The sequence below is a fragment of the Theropithecus gelada genome, chromosome 5 (genome assembly GCF_003255815.1).
Source record: "Theropithecus gelada isolate Dixy chromosome 5, Tgel_1.0, whole genome shotgun sequence".
In the NCBI taxonomy this organism is placed as follows: Eukaryota; Metazoa; Chordata; class Mammalia; order Primates; family Cercopithecidae; genus Theropithecus; species Theropithecus gelada.
In genome coordinates, this window is record NC_037672.1 from 72909105 (window position 1) to 72930457 (window position 21353).

The window sequence follows — 21353 nt, forward strand, 5'->3', positions numbered from 1 at the left end:
TCAGGCAAGAAAAAGAAATAAAGGGTATTCAGTTAGGAAAAGAAGAAGTCAAATTGTCCCTGTTTGCAGATAACATGATTGTACATTTAGAACACCCCATTGTCTCAGCCCAAAATCTCCTTAAGCTAATAAGCAAATTCAGCGAAGTCTCAAGATACAAAATTAATGTGCAAAAATCACCAGCATTCTTATACACCAGTAACAGACAAACAGAGAGCCAAATCATGAATGAACGCCCATTCACAATAGTTTCAAAGAGAATAAAATACTTAGGAATCCAACTTACAAGGGATGTACCTCTTCAAGGGGAACTAGAAACCACTGCTCAGTGAAATAAAAGAAGACACAAACAAATGGAAGAACATACCATGCTCATGGATAGGAAGAATAAATGTTGAGAAAATGGCCATAGAGCCCAAGGTAATTTAGAGATTCAAGGCCATCCCCATTAAGCTACCAATGACTTTCTTCACAGAATTGAAAAAAGCTGCTTTAAAGTTCATATGGAACCAAAAAAGACCCCACATTGCCAAGACCATCCTAAGCCAAAAGAACAAAGTTGGAGGCATCATGCTACCTGACTTCAAACTATACTACAAGGCTATGGTAACCAAAAAGAACATGGTACTGGTACCAAAACAGATATATAGACCAATGGAACAGAACAGAGCCCTCAGAAATAATATCACACATCTACAGCCATCTGATCTTTGACAAACCTGACAAAAACAAGAAATAGGGACAGGATTCTGTATTTAATAAATGGTGCTGGGAAAATTGGCTACCCATAAGTAGAAAGCTGAAAATGGATCCTTTCCTTACTCCTTATAGGAAAATTAATTCAAGATGGATTAGAGACATAAATGTTAGACCTAAATCCATAAAAACCCTAGAAGAAAACCTAGGCAATACCATTCAGGAAATAGGCATGGGCAAGGACTTCATGTCTAAAACAACAAAAGGAATGGCAACAAAAGCCAAAATTGACAAATGGAATCTATTTAAACTAAATAACTTCTGCACAGCAAAACAAACTACCATCAGAATGAACAGGCAACCTACAGAATGGGAGAAAAGTTTTGCAATCTTCTCATCTGACAAAGGGCTAATATCCAGAACCTACAAAGAACTCAAAGAAATTTACAAGAAAAAAACAACCCCATCAAAAAGTGGGCAAAGGATATCAACAGACTTTTCTCAAAAGAAGACATTCATACAGCCAACAAACACATGAAAGAAGGCTCATCATCACTCCCCATCAGAGAAATGCAAATCAAAACCACAATGAGATACCATCTCACACCAGTTAGAATGGCAATCATTAAAATATCAGAAAACCTCAGATGCTGGAGAGGATGTGGAGAAATAGGAACACTTTTTCACTGTTGATGGGACTGTAAACTAGTTCAACCATTGTGGAAAACAGTGTGGCGATTCCTCAAGGATCTAGAACTAGAAATACCATTTGACCCAACCATCCCATTACTGGGTATTTACCCAAAGGATTATAAATCATGCTGCTATAACGACACATGCACACGTATGTTTATTGCATAATACATTTTCAACAACCTTATTTCATGATTAATACTTAACGCTCCAATGGGCTCTTACTAATATATTCAGTATTTGTACTCCAGAGTCATACCAAGAAGGTCAATCTGGGGTATCCACTTGTACATCTGAGTACTGAGTCCTAAGGCACGTGGTCTATTCTCATCAAATCTCCACAGAACCTGTTACAGTAAAGAAATATCTTATTCCATGAGCAGAACTCCAAAGTCATAGAATGTTAGAACACTAAAGATATTAAGAATGAGATCAGGGATGTTGGGTAATAAAATTACTCAAAGACTGATGTAAATAGAATGCCAACACTTCATTTTCTTAACTTCTATAATTAGTTAAGTGTGTAAGGAAATCAGGATTTTCCAAATAATAGCTTAGAAAAAATGAGATTATAGATGAAAAGTTCAAGTATTTAGAAAATTGTTAGGTTTTTCGAAAGAAGACCCACGTGTGGCCAACCATCATATGAAAAAAGCTTAACATCACTGCTCATTGGAGAAACGCAAATTAAAATCACAATAGATACTATTTTGCACCAGTCATAATGGCTATTATAAACTCAAAAGGTAGTACATGCTAGTGAGATTGTGTAGAAAAAGGAATGCTTATACTCTGTTAGTGGGAGTGTAAGTTGGTTCAACCATTGTGGAAGACAGGGTGGCACTTCCTCAAAAACCTAGAGGTTAAAATACAATTCAACTCACCAGTCTCACTAGTGGGTATATATGGAAAGGATGAAGAATGATTCTCTTATAAAGGCACATATACACCTGTTTATTAATAGCAGTATTATTCACAATAGTAAAGATATGGAATCAACCTTAATGCCCATCAATGATTGACTGAATAAAGGTAATGGAATGGTATACATATACACCATGGAATATTATGCAGTCATAAAAAAAACTACAAGATTTTGTATTTTACAGGTACAAAGATGGAGCTGGAGGCTGTTATCCTTAGCAAACTAGCATAGAAACAGAAATCCAAACATCACATGTTCTCACTATTAAGTGGAAGCTAAAAGATGAGAACACATGGAATTATAGCAGGGAACAACATATACTGCGGTGTGTTGGTGGGTGGAGGGCAGGAAGAGAAAGAAGATTGGGTAAAATAACTAATGGGTTCTGGTCATAATGCCTGAATGATTAAACTATCTGTAAAACAAACTCCCATGACACAGATTTATCTATGTAAGAAACCTGCCCCTGTAGGCCTGAATTTAAAATGAAACTTAAAAAATAAAATAAATTTAATTTTAAACACATAAAAATTCTAAAAAATTATATGCATCAAAAAATTAAAATAGTCATTATAATTCTAGTGAGAATAAGCAGTAGCAATTTAGTAATGACCTATATTATGCTTATTTTGTTTTATGTATTTTATACTAGTTTTCATCTTCCAAATTGAATATTAATTTATTCATTTTTTAAGTGACATAGGAAGTTTTTCATGTAATTCCGCTTGTCTATAAGTTATTATATTAGAGCTTTGTGTCCTTTGATTGACAAAAAAGCAAGTTGATAAAATAAGCTAGATGTAAGAAATAAATTAATGCTACAAAGGGAGTATGTATAACTTCTTTCAAATTACAAATTATCAAGCACTACTTCGAGGAGAAATTTCAAGGGACAATTTCTGAGACAAATTCAGAGTATTATCAGTATTGCTAATTGTGGTTGCTGTTTCAGCATGGAAATGAGGAACCTTTTGGTATTATCAACAAAGATAGAGCTGTTGAATGAATTCAAAATTGTGTTTTTCTAAATTTGGTTAACCGATTGTTAACACTTAGACAATGTGTTATAAAGTGTTGACAACAGTGATTAATATGTTCTACTATAGGTAAGACATTTTTATGTTTAAGTTACTAATTGAGGAACTCCCAAGCAATCCTCATAAACTGAACAATAATTTACAGTGTTTAACTTTTACTTGTTTTATCAATATTAAACTAACTGAGTTTTCAGCAAAACACATTAGTATAGGTCATTACAAGAAGACTACATCAGATAGGCAACTAAAAAGTAATTGACAAATACACAAATGTCACCATTTTATTCTATACAGAAGAAAATATGTTTCCTACTATGTTCTATGGAGGGAGCATCTGAACCTGTTCCCCCACCTGGCTTCCTTCTGTTTGACTCCTTCCTGTAATTCCTTCTGCTGTCTCCACTGGGAGGAGTTGTTAATCTGATAGTGCTGAGTTCTTGTGGGACCACATTTTGTGCAGCACAGCATCCACCTTCAGGTCAGGATCTATCCCCATCCTTTCTCTTTAATCTTCCTGCTTCAGACATTGGCTGGGCCCAGTCCAGTAAGGGAGGCTGCTTTTACTCTTTCTCTAAATCTACCTGGCTGGTGGGAACTTGGACTAAGTCTGTCAGCCTAGGCTGTTCTTTCTCTGAATCATACCCTGAACATCACTCAGATAAGCCTAATCCAAAATGTACAGAAACTATATGAGGCTGGATTACGTGGCAAGCTTAAACTGCATGATGCAGGTTAGACATTTGCATATAGCATAAGTTTTTAATCATTCCTTCATTTAAGATGTTGGATTACTTCCAATGTTAATTTTATGAATATTTTCCATAAATATTAAGTACACACATCTTGACTTATTTTTTCTCAGTATGATTACATGAGATTATATTGTGAAACCAGTGGTTATTTGTATTTTTAAATCACTAGAAACATTTTGCCAAGTGTCTTTTTCTCTTAAAGTATACACACATATTCTGAGAATCTAATATTTAATTGAAAAGGAAACAACTTTGGTTAACAATTGTTCTACATAATAAACAATTAGAGAACCAATTTTACAACCATTGATTTTCATTCAAATCTTTCTGCAACTTAATAACAACAGTTACTCTTAGTAATTATCACTATTTACTACTGGTCATCCTTTTTCTTGTCCTTTTACACCTCCTACTATCTTCTGCCTCCTATTAGCACTATCATTTTCCCTTAATGTGAATAGGGAACTCTTTCAATAGTAGGATAGGGTGGCATAGAATTTTTATTAGTCTTACTTCAGCTTTAGTCTCTTTCAAAAATTATAAAGCACATACAATTTGCATTCAGCATAGATATTGTATTTTGACCATGGAATAAATTCTCAGTTTGATATAGACAAAAATCTTAAGAGATTGCTTAATAATGTTCTAAAGAATGCTTACTTTCTACATATGTCTTTAAAGTATGATATTAATTTAAAATGTATGAGAGTCTTGTGTTCCTTTGAAAAGAATATCATCTTCTAAGTAGATTCTTTCCTTATTGCAAACTATGTTTACTACTATACAGATACAAGTGATAGAAACTATTTGATATTTATAATAAGTGGATCGTTCATTTTCTCTATGCTTTTCTGTAGGGAGCTTTGGTGTCTAGACACAAGTTCCACCAGGAAGCTGTACTGAGTTGCTCATCATAAGACTGAAAACACCTGCTCTAATAGGGCATATTTCTGATCTAAGATGTAAAACTCTGGTATCTCAGCGTAGAAGGAGTTACATTCTTGAATAAAATCAAGTGAACACTAGATTTAGCTGCAAATATTATTAGGGGTACATATTTATATTATTGAGTTACTCTTTTAAGTTAGAATACTTAAGATCTGCATCACTTACAGTAGAATTTTAGAATAGCTTTCTTTTTTATTATTATTATACTTTAAATTCTAGGGCACATGTGCAGCTTTCCATATCTTACTGGCAAAACTAGTATGTCTGTTTTTATTCAAGTCTGCAATATATCTGTCATCCACGACTTCTCAAGAGAATGTAATCTTGATGTGCTGAACAATCTGGTTCTGTTAAATGAAGAATGATACCTCAAGTGACTTGCACATGTTAGATAATTAGTAGTGTTAGTAATCATAACAAAATAATCATAATTGCAAAATTAATCTTTCTCAATCATTGAATATATAACAGAGACATTTTAAGTGTTTTGTCTGTATTAACAATTTTTCCACAAAACACAATATGAAGTGGGTACTATTACTGTAAATGTAGGCATGATTATTTCTATCAACATTGTAGTTCACTTTTCCATCATCTGCTACCAGATTCCATGCAAAATTTCCCAAATGGTTTGCTCTTTTTTTCTTTGTTTCTTTTTTTAAATTATCTTATTATATATCTTCATTTCCTAACTCTTTTTAGTAGTTCTCAAATGTGCTTAATAAATAAGTTAGCTCCTAATAAGCATCTGGCTCTAACTTGCCTCTCAGCATCATCCGATTCTCACTCAGTCGTTCCCTGCAAACTCAGCTTAGAGTCTTGAGAACTTTCCTCAGTACTTTCCCTTCTTTTCTTTTTTGTGTTTTCCTGACCCCCCATTATTTCAACAATTTCTGCACATTGTTCAGCTCTCAGCTTCATTATCAGTGAGTCCAGGATACTTTCCATTATCTCCACTGATGCTATCTTGGCATTGGATTTTTCGTTGAGATAAAAGCTTTTGCACAATTTTTATTACTTGCACATATTCTGTCTTTTGAAATAGAATGTAATGTGTGTGGGGACAGAAACTGTCTGATTTTTTTCCTCTTGCCTGTGGTTTGTGTTAAACTTTTTATAAACATTCTTTTAATGAATGACCAATACCTTCTTATGTGTTGCATAATCAAGGCTTATATTTAACCAACCCTATTTTCAAAGTCTTCTTAATATCCCTCTCTATCTATAATAATGATGAAACTCACGTACTTGTGATGGTATCAACAAGTCAACATGTACACGAATTCCTAGTTGGTATCTGCTTTACCCCGCCCACTGCCCATCTTTCTTTCTGTGTAAGTCAAACACTCTGCATGAAGACTGTAGAATTATCCCCACTAAAAATTCAAAGCCAACAAAACAAAACCAACAAAATTATCTTTACCGTAGGTAGGGGTTTGGCAGGTTTGCAGTATAGTCCTCCAACAAAATCAACATTTGGTAAGAGTGGATGAGGAAATTGAAAATCCCAGGAGTTTTGAGTAAGTCATATGTCAGCTTTCCCCATTGTCTCAGATAAGGTAGTGGGTCTTCCTGAGAAAAAAAAGGAAAAAAAAGATGGAAGACACAAGATAATTACATTAGGTAATTTTCTGAAAGGGATTAGAGTAATGTAGGCAAAAATGTAGGCAACGTGTCTGTACTTTGAAATACATAAACATATAGTCAAATATTATAAGCATAATTTATATTTTATGTAGTATATATTTTGCTCGTGTGTATTTATCAGAAAAGCAAAGTGATAAGAGAATTTTGAGGGTCAAGTACATCGTAGCCAATGTTACATCAGAATACTCACAATCGTAAACAATTACTAAAATAATCTAGAGAGAAGTAAACATCCATTTATTTACCCTTTAAAACTTCAATAGTAGCATATAAACATTTAAACAACTCTTTGAGCTCCACGATCAACTAATTCTGATGTACCCATAAAAACAATTTTCTAAGAAATAGTCTCGTTTCCACAGTTCATTAAGCTAATCCTTTTATCTTTGGTCATTCAAGTGAACTGTGGGCTATATTGAGAGTGTGGCTGAAATCCTTGTACCCACTACTGCTTTTGATTCATGCTAGGGTATTAATCATATTAGCTTTTAAGTAAATATATTTGCAAATTACAGATAGAAAATTTTGAGAACTTATTCAAATAGAGATTTGTACCCAACCTAAATATGACTCATATTTTGTAATACACATAGTTTCAAAAAAAAAAAAAACTATATAGATATAACAATGTTCAGACTTCAACAAGATGATTGATCTTAAAATAAATGATTTCCAATCTTTTAGTGAAGGAATGTATAGACATTAGAAACTGCAAATTACCCTTAGTGGTTTTTGCCTTTGAGATAGAGGCACTATTTCTCTCAACTGTGAAGGAAACCTTCTGGTGACATGGGGACATATTTTAATTTCAGAATAAGGAAACTGAGGTATACAAGGAAAAATAATTTCTGCAATGTTGCATAGATAGTTGTTGTAGAAAATTGAGTAACTACTCAATCTACATGTATGCATTCAGTAAGATGATTGTGGATGGGTCTGACTTTTTTTAAAATGAAAAAAAGTAATAGTAAAACAGATGTGTGGTTGTTTAAAGAAATATTAGGTGCACTAATTTACAGGTTTATGACTTCCTAGAATGTTCTGTGTGAGCAATGGCCACAGGGTTTTAACTGACCTTATAATTTAAACTTTGCTATAATATTTTACAATTGATAGATCATCTTGTGTTTTCATTTCATAAATTCACTTTCAAAAACTCCACTACCAGCCCCATGTGGTGGCTCATGCCTGTAATCCCAGCACTTTGGAAGGCTGAGGCAGGCATATCACTTGAGATCAGGAGTTTGAGACCAGCCTGTCCAACATGGTGAAACCCCCTACCTACTAAAAATACAAAAAATTAGGCAAGTGTGCTGACACATTCCTGTAATCCTAGCAGTGAACTGAGATTGGATCACTGCACTCCAGCCTGGAAGATAGAGAAAGACTCCACCAAAAGCAAACAAACAAACAAACAAACAAAAGAAAACCAAATTTAAAACACCAAGTACCCTGACTTTATTGCTTTATATAAGCTCAGCTTCAAAGACACAGGAAAGTTAATCTCCATGTTACCAATTGAAAAATTTACTTACCTAGAACTTCACTGGAAAACGGATCCCATTTCTTCATATTAAATATTTGCAACCAAAATGGAAAATAAACCACATAGATCATATTTTTTTTTTTTACCCTCTCCATGAAAGTCATTTGGTCACTTAATTCTGACATAACAACAGGTATTTAGGAAGGTGGAAATAGAAATCCTCCACTATGCTTTTCAAGTGTGTAACCAGCAGAGAAGGGGAGACTGTACACAAAGGGTATGCTAAATAGCTCAGCCAGCAGCTCCCCACAGGGAACAATCACATCTGCAGGAACAGCATCAAATTTTGACTCTTGTAGATTCTTCATAAGTTCCTTATTTGAAACTCCATCCTTACAGAACTTTCTAATTATGTCATTAACTGTACAGATGATTTCTTGTACTTGTGAAAAATATGACCAAAATGTGTCTTTTGGAAGGTCTGACCATGATGATATCCTCAAAGTCAGTTTTAGTTAAAGATGCAGGAGAAACGTCAAGTTTAAGAGTAGATGGGCTGTTGGGATAAAAAAAAAAGGAAGCTGAAGATGCCAGTGCAGTCACCTCATGACCCCTCTGGACAAGCTCATCCAGGATTCTCTCTATATTCATCCAATGATTGAAATCTGTGGGCCACACCAGTACCTTTCCACAACTCCCAGAGCTAATGTAACAGGTCAGCTATATCAGCAAAAAACAAACTGGAGTCCATTTAATACACTTCCTGGTGCAATGCAATGCTTTTTCTCATTTGCTGTTTCTTTCTGTCATTTCTTATGGTTATATCCATGGATAAATCACTTTTTCCCATTTTCTGTTTCTTTCTGTCATTTCTTATGGTTATACCCATGGATAAATCAATCATGAAGTTCAAATGTAACTTTTACACTTCAAAGTAAATATATTATCATTAGATTAACAGTCTGAGCATGTATGTGGCAAGAAATTAATGAAGGTAGATGACCTGTTTACCCAAGTGTGTTTAATGTTCTTTTTATGTTTATAAGTGCTATCATTGATCTAATATCAATGTTCTTGTATGGACACATCACTTGTCTCATGCAATTTATTTTAGAAGAGTTTCCAGAAACGTAACCATGAGAGGTTCGTGTTTCTGCATTTTGTTTGACACAAATCTAAAGATAAAATAATGAAACATGGTTCAAATATTTTTTATATACTTTGTTTACATATAATTTATATACAGCAACTTCAGCTGAGGTATGATGTGCAGAGCGGGCTGCCATTTTTGCTGTTTGGGCAACTTAGCTGTTCTGCCCTTCAAGCTTTGGAGAGTTCAAATGTACTGGTGATGGAAGGAATCCACCAGTTGCTGCACGTCTGCTCTACAAAAACATTGCCAGACTGCTTCTTTAAGCAGCTACCAGATTTTGTTCCTCTTCATTGGGTGGGACTTCCCAACAGAGGACTCCAGCCACTCTCATCAGTGTTCTTGGGTCTATAGAGATTTGAAAACTGCCTGTAGCAGAGATCCAAGAAAGAGATATGGGCCGACATCTTTGCTGTTTGATTGACTTATCAATTCCGGTCTGTAAGCTTGGAAGAGCCCAAGCTCACTGGGGTGGAAATGATACCCCAGAAGAACACAACAACCATATAAAAATGGAGCCAGACTGTTTTTTAATTGAGTTCCTGACCCTCGTCCTCATTACTGGATGGAGTCTCCCAACAGGGATTTTTGGCCACCACCACTGGCATTCACCAGCTGACAGAGATTCCAGGCATCCCTGGTAAAAAGACCCCAGGGGACAGGGCAGGCTGACATCTTTGCTGTTTGGGCAACTTAGCCATTCCAGCCTCCTAGCTTTGGAGTGTCCAAGGCAACAGGGATTGAAGTATACCCCAGGGCAGCACAACTGCTTTATGAAAATGTGGCTAGACTAACTTAAGCAGGTCCATGATACCATTCCTTCTGACTAGGAGTCTGATCTCCCAACTGGGGTTTCCAGCCACCTCTTAGAGGAGCGTTTGTGCCAGAAACAGGTCCATATCTCCCTGGGATGGAGCTACCAGAGAAAAGGGCAAGCTTCCATCTTTCCTGTTTCTCAGCCTTCACTGGTGATACCTCCAGGTACTAGAAAATCTGAGATGACTAGTGACTGGAGTGGGCCCCTAGCATACCACAGCAGCCCTACAGAAAAATGACCAGAGTGTAATGTGGTTGCCTGCCCCTGTATGTCCTCATCAGGCAGATCTTCCAGGCCTGGGTCTCTAGCCAACACCTGCCAAATCTATCTAGATAGTAGAAACGTGGCAACTCCTTGGAGAGAGCCCCTGGGGCAACAGAAAGTCTCTTCACAACTGCCTCTGCAATGGAATTTCCCTTGCCTCTCTTGGACCAACAAAGGAGCAAAGACACTGAGCAGCTGCTGACTTTCATTTCTGTGAGATGAAGTCACAGGAACAAACAAGGTAGCAAAGCAGCAAGCCAACTGATGTGGAGTCCAGAGGGGTGGGTGCAGGAGAATCTGTAGCAAAGTGTGGCCATCTCTGTAAGTTCAACTTTGATGAATAAGAGACCCTAGCCGTTGGATAAGAGTCAGACCCGATCTCTGCATGGTGATCCTGCACATCAGATGAGGCTGGCCTGACTTGAGCACTCCTTGATCTTCTACCCTCTCCTGGGACCCCAGCCTTGCATTGCCTACTTACAGGGCAGTCTTGGGTGTCCTGGGGTCCCACACCATAATTTCTGTAACAGAGGAACAGGTCTGACAGATAAAGAGTTCCATGGAGGCAGCCCCTACCACTGTGCACCAGTCTGCATGTTCCCTACCATACTGCAACTTTCCCTGAGCCTACAGAAACTCCTCACACCACTTTGCTGAATGCATGTCTGCATGGGTGGATTTTGCTGTACCTGACCCAGCATCACACAGGAGTGCAGTGTATCCCTTCATGCCCCCGCACCCACCACATTCACTCAAATCACCCTGACAGTCTTTGCAGCATTGCAGACAGAGCCTTGATGGGCACAGAAGCAGAAATCCCTGTCTGGCCAGTGCCCACCTTTTTGCTGATGCTGCACAGAGGACAGGATCCTCCCATACTTGAGTGATCACTTCTGCTAGCAGGGCAAAGGGAAGGCACCCAGACTTGTGCTGGCAATCATCCCACTCTAAACAAACACTACCTCCAGTGTGACATAACACAGTCTACAGCAGGGGCCTTCCACTTCCCTTACAACTACTTTGCTTCTACCACTGTGGTGAACACTCAGAAAGAGGCAGACACTCCTGCACTCACTAGCACTCTGCTGCAGTTGCCTCACCTTCATCACTCCAGTACAGTAGGCTTAAAGCCTTGAAAGCCAGAGAACAAAGCTGGGACTCAATGCAAGTCCACCAAAGTTAAAGCATACAGTCCAGGAACTGGGAACTGAAGACTGTCCCCTCTACAAACAAAGCCAGTTGGCTGAATCCACCTTATATCACAAACAAACCCTCAAGGCAATCAAATAGCATAAAAGAAAATAGAAAAAAAAAAAAAAAAAAAACCCAAAGGCCATCAACCTCAAAAACTGAAGGCAGATAAGCCCACAAAAATAAGACAGAATCAGTGCAAGAACAGTGAAAACTCAAAAAGACAGAGTGCATTCTTTTATCCAAATTACAACATCACCTCTCTAGCAAGGGTTTGGAACTGGGCTGAGGCTAAGATGGCTGAAATGACAGAAGTAAAATTCAAAATAGGGATATAAACAATGTTTGCTGAGCTAAAGGAGTATAATGTAACCCAATGTAAGAAAGCTAAAAATAATAATAAAACATTGTAGAATTTAACAAAGTAGTCTGTAAAGAGAAAATGTAACCTACCTGATAGAGTTGAAAACACCACCACAAGACTTTTGTAATGCAATCACAAGTATTAATAGCAAAATAAAACAAGTGAAAAATGACTATCAGATCTTTAAGACAGGCTTTCTGAAATAAGACAGGTGGGCAACAATAGAGAAAAAATAAAAATGAATGAACAAAACTTCAAGAAATATGGAATTATGTGAAAAGAATGAGTCGATGAGTAATTGGTGCCTCTGAAAAAGATGACAACAATGAAATCAACTTGGAAAGCATGCTTCAGGATATCATCCATGAGAACTTTTCCAATCCAGCTAGAGAGGCCAATATTCAAATTTAGAAATGCAGAAAACCCCAGTGACATAATCCATGAGAAGATTATCCCCAAGACAAACAATTATCAGATTCTCTAAAGTCAAAATTAAAAGAAATGTAAAAGACGCTAGAGAGAAAGGAAAAATTACATACAATGGGAAGCTCATCAGACTAACAATGGACTTCTCAGCCCAAATCTCAGAAGCCAGGAGAGATTTGTGGCCAATATTCAACATTCTTTTTTTTTTTAATTTTTAATTTTTTTTTTAAATTATACTTTAAGTTCTAGGGTACATGTGCACAACGTGCAGGCTTGTTACATATGTATACATGTGCCATGTTGTTGTGCTGCACCCATTAACTCATCATTTACATTAGGTATATCTCCTAATGCTATTCCTCCCCACTCCCCCTTCAATAGGACCCGGTGTGTGACGTTCCCCTTCCTGTATCCAAGTGATCTCATTGTTTAATTCCCACCTATGAGTGAGAACATGTGGTATTTGGTTTTCTGTTCTTGCGATAGTTTTCTGAGAATGATGGTTTCCAGCTGCATCCATTACCCTACAAAGGACACGAACTCATCCTTCTTTATGGCTGTATAGTATTCCATGGTGTATATGTGATACATTTTCTAAATCCAATCTGTCACTGATGGACATTTGGGTTGATTCCAAGTCATTGCTATTGTGAATAGTGCCACAATAAACATACATGTGCATGTGTCTTTATAGCAGCATGATTTATAATCCTTTGGGTATATCCCCAGCAGTGGGATGGCTGGGTCAATGGTATTTCTAGTTCTAGATCCTTGAGGAATCGCCATACTGTTTTCCACAATGGTTGAACTAGTTTACAGTCCCACCAACAGTGTAAAAGTGTTCTTATTTCTCTACATCCTCTCCAGCACCTGTTGTTTCCTGATTTTTTTAATGATTGCCATTCTAACTGGTGTGAGATGGTATCTCATTGTGGTTTTGATTTGCATTTTTCTGATGGCGAGTGATGATGAGTATTTTTTCATGTGTCTGTTGGCTGTATGAATGTCTTCTTTTGAGAAATGTCTGTTCATATCCTTTGCCCACTTTTTGATGGGGTTGTTTGTTTTTTTCTTGTAAATTTGTCTGAGTTCTTTGTAGGTTCTGGATATTAGCCGTTTGTCAGATGAGTAGATTGCAAAAATTTTCTCCCATTCTGTAGGTTGCCTGTTCACTCTGATGGTAGTTTCTTTTGCTGTGCAGAAGCTCTTTAGTTTAATTAGATCCCATTTGTCAATTTTGACTTTTGTTGCTGTTGCTTTTGTTTTTAGACATGAAGCCCTTGCCCATGTCTATGTCGTGAATAGTATTAGCTAAGTTTCCTTCTAGGGTTTTTATCTTTTTAGGTCTAACATTTAAGTCTCTAATCCAAATTGAATTAATTTTCATATAAGGAGTAAGGAAAAAATCCCGTTTCAGCTTTCTACTTATGGCTAGCCAATTTTCCCAGCACCATTTATTAAATAGGGAATCCTTTCCCCATTTCTTGTTTTTGTCAGGTTTGTCAAAGATCAAATGGCTGTAGATGTGTGGTATTATTTCTGAGGACTCTGTTCTGTTCCATTGATCTATATCTCTGTTTTGGTACCAGCACCATGCTCTTTTTGTTCTGTAGCCTTGTAGTATAGTTTGAAGTCAGGTAACATGATGCCTCCAGCTTTTTTCATTTGGCTTAGTATTGTCTTGGAAATGTGGGGTGATTTTTGGTTCCATATGAACTTTAAATAAGTTTTTTCCAATTCTGTGAAGAAAGTCATTGGTAGCTTAATGGGAATGACATTGAATCTATAAATAACCTTGGGCACTGTGGTAATTTTCACAATATTGATTTTCCTATCCATGAGCATGGTATGTTCTTCTGTTAGTTTGTGTTCTCTTTTATTTCACTGAGCAGTGATTTGTAGTTTATCCTTGAAGAGGTCCTTTACACCTATTTAAGGTTTAAAATTCCAATATATTTAGAATGTTTATGAGTCATGAAGCCATCTGGAATCATACAATTTAGGTCGTTTTATAAGTTTTATAATTCTTTCACTGAGCTTGATTTTTTGGGTTTTCTTTTGTTTTTTTTCTTTCTTTTTTTTTTTTAAATGGTTTTTAGATTCATTCACGTTGCAGTATGTATTTTCTTTTTTTTTTCTTTTTTTTTTTGCAGCAGTATAATATTTTATAGTATGGATATGCCATATTTTCTTTGTTCACTTACCACTTCATTGGCCTTTTGATTGTTTCCAATTGTGGCTACTAGGAACATTACTACACATGTTTTTGCATAAACATGTTTTTCTTTGAGATTGATACTATAAGTGGAATTGCTGGCTCATGTGGGAACTATATGTTTATGAAGAGCTGCTAAACTGTTTTCCAAAGTACTTGTTATATTTGTCATTTCCACCAACAAAGCAAGAGGGTTCCAATTCCTCCACACTGTGGCCAACACGTGTTATTATCTTTTTGTTATAGCCTTCTTAGTGGGTGTGAATTGATCTCTTGTGGTTTTCGATTGAATTTTCATTACAGGTAAAAATGTAGAGCATTGTTATATGTGCTTACTGACCATATATCTTCTTTGGAAAAATGTCTATTCCAATCCTTGAAACATTTTTAAACTTCGCTACTTGTCCCATTATTGACTTTTAAGAACTATTTATGTATCATGAATATAATCTTAGATATATAATTTTCAAATATTTTGTTTCATTCTTGGTGTGCTAACTTTTTACTTTTTTAATGATGGCTTTTGAAGTACAAAAAATTTAATTTTAATAAATTAAAATTTTAATAATTGATTTATTTATACTCCAAAGGATATGGCGTGCAAAATGTCTACCCAATCCAGCTACCATCAATTCAGCATTTATAACTACTATCAATAATGTTTTTATGTAAGAAAGTTATCACCTAAAGGTATGCTTTTATAACAGAATGTACCATAAAGCAGGTTGGACCAATATAAAAGAAATATAAAATAAGGCGGTTTATTTAAATGTAAATATACAGATACTTCCATTATATCTAAACAGACTTTAAAAAGAGGAGCAAATAATGAGAAAATACAGAAAACATTAGAAGAACACAGTTAACAAATGGAACCTTATAATGTAACATGATACATACACACACATGCATGCATATATAGATATATATGCTCATGTATGTATTATATATATCAACTGGAAGACACATTTTCTTAGAGCATATTGAATTACTAATAATTATTTGAAGTGACATGTGGTGGACCATAAATCAAGACTCAGTAAATTTGAAAAGATTCAATATTATAAAGAATATATGATCCAGCCTTAATGGAAGAAAGGGAGATTTTAAAAAAATATAACTAAAATGTCTTTAATTTTGGAAATTAAGAAAACACACTTCAAAAACATTTAAGGTCGTGTCTCAGCCTCCCCAGTAACTGGGATTACAAGCATGCACCACCATGCCCAGTCAATTTTGTATTTTTAGTACAAACAGGGTTTCACCATATAGGTCAGGCTGGTCTCAAACTCTTGACCTCAGATGATCCACCCACCTTGGTCACCCGAAGTACTGGGATTACAGGCATAAGCCATTGCTTGAACCCAGGCGTTGGAGGATGCAGTGAGCCAAGATCGTGCCATTGCACTCCTGCCTGGGCAACAAGAGCAAAACTGTTTCCAAAAATAAATTTAATGAATAAATAAAACTTTAAAAATTCAAAATTCAAAAAAAAGAAATAAAGAAGTGAATTATAATTATGCATGCACTTTTCTCTCAGCAATTCTACTTTCAATTATATACCCAACAGATATGTATACATATGGAAACCTAGTGCTCTATATGACATGGACAGGAAACAGGAAAATACTGGGTAGAAGTGGTTGGTTCCCCTGCAAATGTCCCACCTTCAAGCCTGAAAACTCTTGGCCCTAAATGAGAAGATACATTCTGTTTTTGAGGCCCAAAGTTGCCATTTGGTCCATCATACACCCCTATTCTGTACCCATATAAACCCCAACACCCCAGCACGAACAGAAGAGCAGAAGAATGGCAGAATGGTGCATCAGAGAAAGAGAAGGAGTTTCTGAATGCCAAGAGTAGTTCAGCTGAGGATGGTTGGAGAGGAGAGGAGATTGGATGCTGGATTGCCAAACTCCAGAAGAAGATCATCTTCCCACTCCATCACCATTCCGGCTCCCCATTCATCCCACTGAGAGCCACCTCCACCACTCAGTAAAACCCCTGCATTCATCCTTCAAGTCCATGTACAACCTGATTCTTCCTGGATGCTGGACAAGGACCTGAGTACTAAGAGGACACTGAACTGGTTAACACTTAAGCCGTCAGTACATGGCAAGGCTAAAAGAAGACACTAACACATACCTATTTGGGCTTCAGGGGTTGCGGACACCCACTCCTGTATGTTGCCATGGGGCCAGAGCCCAGGGGCACTCGCCCAGGCTCCTGCACTTGCCTGTCTGCATGCTCTCTCTCCCGTAAAGGGCTTGAACACGCATGGCGACTGAATAGAGGAGCCACACAGCTGTCACACATCTTGTGAGTGGGGGCAAAGAACTCTTGCATTTCATATACAAGAATGTTTATGACAGAATTATTAATATTGTCCAAAAATTGTTAGTAACCCAAATGTCTATTGCTCATAAAACGATGACATAATCTCTGGTTTAGCCATCAACAATATACTACACAGCAATGGTATGAACCAACAACTACTACACAAAAGTTTTAAAAAACAGACTCTAATGAATATATGTTATATAATTCAGTTATATAAACAAAGAAAACTAGTGTATGATATTTGAAGTCAGGCTAGTATTTAATTGTAGGACAAAAGTAGTGACTAAATGGTTCAGGAGAAGAGAGTTATTCTAGGTAGGTTGTGATATCCTACGCCATGGTCAGAAGAGTAGGTAAATTGGTATCTTCTCTTCAAGATAATGTTCAAGATGATCTTACACTTTTTACCTATTCACTTAGTATATGTATATTTATCTTTTGGCTTTAATATTTAAAGGTTTATTTTATAGGATATATAATGTACTTAAAATTATAGGAATCAAATATCAAAATAAGCATAAAACAATAGAGAAAATCCTAGTCCATCATAGTGTGGCCAGGAAAAGCCTCTCTTAGAGGTAACACTTAGAGGGAAGCCTCAAAAAGAGACAGAAGCATGCCTTGGGTTATTGTAAGAAAGAATGTTCCAGGAGTATGAAAGAGGGGGCAAAATGTGTAAAGATGCTATGGTGAGAACACTTTTGGCACCCTAAAGAAAAATAGAAGGTCAATGTCTCTAGAAGACCTAGTGTGTATGGAAAAAGTGTTAGGAGAAGAACTTGCCAGTGTTTGACATTGCAGGGTCCTGTAGGCCAAACAACAGAGTTAGATTTTATTCTTAATATGATGAGAAGTCAGGCAAAAAACTTAATTAGGGGAGTGGCAAAATCTGACTTTTATTTCAAAAATGTCATTTTGGCTACTGGGTAGGAAACAGTAGGAGACAAAAGGTAGGATAGAAGCAGAGTGACTGGCTATGAGGCATTTCACTCACCGTGACACAATTCCTTTTTGGAACTTAAACATGATAATTCTCAAATTGTATTTTCATATCTTTCCTAAAGCACTTAAAATTGCTCATGACGTTGCCCACGTTCTTATATGCCTGTTTGAGAACTAAAAGAGTATAATTGGACTGTCCACAACACAAAGGATAAATGTATAAGGGAAGGATACCTTATTCTCCATGATGTGATCATTTCACATTGCCACCTGTATCAAAACATCTCATGCAACCCATAAATATATACACCTGGTAAATACTCACAAAAACTAAAAATTAACAAAATAAAAAATAATAATAAAATGGCTTATATTTGTTTTGCCTGTAAGAAATTAATTTTTCTGACTTTCCGTTTTACTTTATAAAATTTGTCCATGATAAAATTCCAATGTAAAAGCCAAAGTTTCTATGATGACTCAAACTAAATTGCACAAATTCTATGTCAATTATATGTCATTTACTTTGAATTATTTGGCACTTTAAAAACCTGTCATGTGCCGGGCGCAGGGCTCATGCCTGTAATCCCAGCACTTTGGGAGGCCGAGGTGGGTGGATATCTTGAGGTCAGGAGTTCGAGACCAGCCCGGCCAACATGGAATATCCCTGTCTCTCTCTACTAAAAATCCAAAAAGTAGCCAGGCGTGGTGACATGAGCCTGTAATCCCAGCTACTTGGGAGGCTGAGGCAGGAAAACCTCTTGACACCACGGGAAGTCGAGGTTGTGGTGAGCTGAGCCTGCACCACTGCACTCCAGCCTGGACAACAGAGCGAGACTCTGTTTCAATAAATAAAAAAATAAATAAAATAAAAATAAAAACCTTACATGGAATTGATATGCTCAAGAAAATAAACTTACTTTCAATTTTGGTATCTCTATGTTTATCCTTCAGATATAAAGAAAACACTATGAAGTTATCAAGAGTTTGTCATGATCAACCAGTAAAGGTTGGGCAGTCTTCTGGACTGAATTTGTCAGGCACCATAAAGGAGCCAAGCACCCTCAGGTTGCAGCCCATGACCTCACTTGGTTCCAGTACCACTCTTTGGATGTGATTGGGTTCCTGCTGGCCTGTGTGGCAACTGTGATATTTACCATCATAAAATGTTGTATGTTTTATTTCTGGAAATTTGCTAGAACTGGAAAGAAGGGGAAAAGAGATTAGCTGTATTTGAGTCTTGAAGCTGGGAAACCAGATAGATGGGACTTCTTCAGTTTATTCCAGCAAGAAAGGTTTTGATGCGAGATTCCTTTTTTTCTGTGACAGCAAATCTCTTTAAAACATTTTGTGACATGACTATAAACACTTTGACTATTATCCTGTCAAGTAACATCCCCTCCCTTCGAAGTTTGGCAGACCTTGTAGCTGTCTCAACAAAAATGATGTAGTGGAAATAATGCAGCTTAACTTTCAAAGTTCTGTTGGAAATACAACATATTCTATCTCTCTTTCTCTCCCTCTTTTTGGATATTTTGTATGTTTCTTTTTCTCTCCACTCCTCCTTAACTCAATCTGTAGTCCCCATAATAAATGACAATTTGGCAGACAGACAAAAATATATGCTTAAGAAATGCTGGTAGCCCAGGAGCACTTTTATCCCTTCAACTTGAATCATTAAGTATGTAAGCAAATGACCTTCACATAACTATAGAGCAAGGCACCATAGCAAAGTAGCTACATAAGAAACTCTCTGGAAGGAACACATACCTGAGCCCAACCAACACCCCCAAACTCTAAGCGATGATAATAAAATTATTACAGTTGTTTTAAGGCCTGACATTTGGAAACAAATTTGTCATGTAGTGATACATAACTGGAATAATAATTCTACATAATTTAAATTATACATTTGTAATAAAATTATAATTAATATATAGCTGCATGAGTGGAAAATAGGGAATATTATATTTTGAAAATATCTGTACCCCAAATAGAAGAGTCAGCATAACATGGTGGTTAAGAGCTGGCACTCTAGATCCAGATGCCCTTGATTTAAGTCTCTGAGAAAGCACTACATGATGATGTGGGGTTGGACAAGTTACTTGGGCTTTATTTGTTTCAACTTCCTCACCGATGAAATGGCAGAAGTGGTCATAGATTTATTTCTTTCTGTGACAGAAAATCTGTTGAAAACTTACTTACCTTGTCAAATAAAAATTTGTTTTCAGAGATTTAATACCTGTTTAATGGTTAGAAATATTTTTTGTCAAGAGGGAAAAATTGGTAAAAATATTACATAGTATAAAGCCATACGAGCTGATATTTAAATTTGTCGAGCTTATATTGAAATTTGTTGCTCCCATTCACAGGTTACGTGAAACAATTTTTACATAGTTTAAGTATATTTCACATATTTTACTTAAACACAAGAATATTAAGAAGTCCACTGACAGTATTGGTACTGTTTTGCAAATACTCGGATTACTTGGCTTCATTTTGAGCAGAATTTTCATATTTTAACTGCTGTTAAAGGAATTATTAAACAATTGAATTGTATTAAAAAACTCTCTCTTCCTTTTAATATTTTGAGATTAGTAGTGCTGCTTGGCCTTTACAATGCATACTGCTTCAGCATCAGTTTTTTCCCAAAACTTGTGGCAAAATCATTATTATTTTAGAGCTTTATTCATTTCCCCAGTAGAATGTATGTGGAATTAGAAATATAGCTACTGCTACCTGCTTCTTACAGTAATATTGAACTATTTTACTAAGTCTTTGGTTCTATGAGCCAATTCAGGCTTTCCATGTGATATCGACAAAATCAAGACATCTTTGTCCAAAAAAAAAGAAATGGAGAAGTGAGTGAGTGAGTGGTGAAGAGAATACTGGACTAAAAGTCAGGAGAGCTGGAGTCCAGTCCCAACTTTCTGCCGGGCCAATCTTTCACCCTGAGCCTCAATTTACCCATTTTTTCTGGTCATTTAAAAATGTTCATCAGTTGATTTTATTCTCATATTTTATTATTCCAATAAATTTGAGGGAACAGGTGGTAGTTGATTAGATGGATAATTTCTTCAGTTGTGATTTCTGAAATTTTGGCACACCCATCACCCAAGCAGTGTACACAGCACTCAAAATGTAGTCTTTTGTCTCTCTTCCCATTCCAACTTTTCCTGGATTCCTGAGAGTCCATTATATTACTCTTAAGCATTGGTGTTTTCATATCTTAGCTCCCACTTAAAAGTGAGAACATCCAATGTTTGATTACCTAATCCTGAATTACTTCACTTAGAATAATGGTCTCCAATTCCATCCAGGTTGCCATTAATGGCATTATTTTGTTCCTTTTTTATGGCTGAGTAGTATTCCAAATGTTCCTCTGTGTGTGTGTGTGTGTGTGTGTGTGTGTGTGTGTGTGTCACATTTTCTTTATCCATCCATTGGTTGATAAACATTCAGG

General features: G+C 36.4%; 1 pseudogene; it reads right to left on the reverse strand.

Annotated features, from left to right (window-relative positions):
• Nucleotides 1-1622: 1622 nt before the first annotated feature.
• Nucleotides 1623-11521, reverse strand: LOC112624321 (annotated as a pseudogene).
• Nucleotides 11522-21353: the final 9832 nt, after the last annotated feature.